At 60.6% G+C, this 2,014-nt stretch overlaps 1 protein-coding gene across 1 annotated transcript in view; it reads left to right on the top strand.

The window, feature by feature from the left end:
• SEZ6 (seizure related 6 homolog) overlaps window positions 1-2,014 on the top strand; it is a 9,784-nt gene that overhangs the window by 1,870 nt on the left and 5,900 nt on the right. The gene's annotated exons all lie outside the window — the stretch shown is intronic.

The raw sequence follows: 2,014 nt of genomic DNA, 5'->3' as shown, positions 1-2,014 counted from the left end.
GGGTTTGGCAGCCCCTCTGCCCCCCCCGAGTTCAGCGGGGTCCCTGCTGGCTGCCAGGGCCCGCAGGGGGCTGGGCTGGGTAGCCAGGCCCACGTCAGCGGTCCCTGGTCACCTTGGGGACATGGGAGGGACGTAGCTGTGGCACTGGAGATAAGCTGCTTAGAGACATCTGCGGAGGTGGAGGATCTGGTTCTGTGGTGTTCACGGGGCAAGGGTGGCAGCAGCTGGGCACCCCCTGCCTTCCCACGGTGTGCTGAGCATCCTGCATCCCCAGAGGGCCAAGAGTGCCAAGCATCCCCTGTGCCAAGAGCATCCTGTGGTGTTCAGGGGAGTGCCTGGTGTCCCCAGGAGTGCCCAGGCCAGGGTGCTCAGTGTCCAGATGGGAGCTGCTGTAGGATCCTTGCTGGGAGGCCTGGCCTTAGCCAGGAACTTCCATGGGGACCTCAGTGCCCCCCAGCACCCCGGGCAGGCGAGATGCTGATGTACAGGAGTGTCCAGAGAGCTGGGTGGGCATCTCCAGCCCATCCTTCACCACACAGGGCAGTGGTGGTGGTGCAGGGCCCAGCCCTGAGCACTAATCTGCTATTAAAGCCCAACGGAGATTTTGGCGCCCTTCAGTATAAACTCGTTAACTTTTATGTTCTAATAAACGGATCCCATTAAAATATAATTCTGGCCTTGCTGGGGGGCAAGCAAACCCCTTGGAGCTGGGGTGGGCAGGTGTCCCTGCTGTGCCGGCGTGCCCAGGGCATTATCACTGTCCCTGCCCGATGGCAGGGGTTGCTGGGGACAAGGGGTGGGTGGCAGCGGTGTGAGGACGCCTGCCAGCCCCCAGCAGCTCCCCACTACGCTGCACACCCAAGATAATGTCTCTTAATAGTCCCTTAAAAGCAGCATTCGCAGAGTAATTAATCTTCGCGGGGCCCTGCCCTGCTACGGATAGGGATAATTAGCCGGTAATTGGCAGTATCGTGTCATCAGTGCCTGTGCACGGCGGCAAGACGTGCCCACGCTGCCGTGGCTTCAGAGGGATGCTGGGTGTCACCGTGGCACCCCCTCTGCCGTGGCACTGAGCTGTGCCCAGTGAGAGGGGACGGTGCTGTGCCGGATCCAGGAGCGGGAGATGCTGGGTGACTCATTAGGGCTGATTAAATTCATTTATTTTTGGTCTAAAGGCCGCCGTAAGCTGCTGGGCTGGGCATGCTGGGGATTTGTTCAGGGACTAATGCCTGGGAGGGACACGGGGCTGTGGCAGGGGAATCCCCGCGGTTGTGGGTGGGAGAGGGGGGAGCATCCATGGGATAGGGGGTTCCCACAGACTCACACTGCTCAGGGACAGGGACAGCCTGGCTGGAAGGAAGCTGAGCTCTCCGGCAGCCTGGAGAGGGGTGCAAGTGTCCAGGCTCCTGTGACATTCCTGGTTATAGCAGTCATGGCAATCACCTGCACGTCTGCACCCTGGGGATATGCAGACCCAGGAGAACCTTGGCACGGGATGGCCACCTCTGTGGTGCAGGATAATCTGAGATCAGGGACGCCCAGAGCCAGGGCTGTCCCCATCCGGGCTGGCTCACAGGAGGAGTGGGCACCTCTTCACGTGGTACAACTGCAGATGTGCATTAATTAGCCGGGGGTTAATTGCTAGGGCTGCCCCAGTGAAGGGTATGCTGGGGAGAGGGTGTCACAGTCCCACCGTGTGTGGGTGATGCACTTGTTTGCCATGCTGGTTTTGGGGGAATATTGGTGTGCAGAGAAGCATCCGCCCTTGGAGCAGCAGGGCTGGTCCATGGGAAGTGTTGGTCCCCAGTGCAGCACAGGTCTGTGGCACTGCACCAGCATCACTCCCCAGAGCTGCATCCACCCCTGATACAGCACAGTCCACGTCCAGGCTCTGCTCCTGGGTGCCACTGAGGGCACAGTGCTGCTCTGTGATGAGGCATCACCCCCGATGCACCACCAGTCCCCCGCTCCCTCTCAGTCCCCAACACAGCATCAGTCCACATGTTCCCCAGCA

The sequence above is a fragment of the Geospiza fortis genome, unplaced genomic scaffold, assembly GCF_000277835.1.
Source record: "Geospiza fortis unplaced genomic scaffold, GeoFor_1.0 scaffold425, whole genome shotgun sequence".
Classification (NCBI taxonomy): domain Eukaryota; kingdom Metazoa; phylum Chordata; class Aves; order Passeriformes; family Thraupidae; genus Geospiza; species Geospiza fortis.
This window is presented reverse-complemented; position numbering and strand designations above follow the sequence as displayed.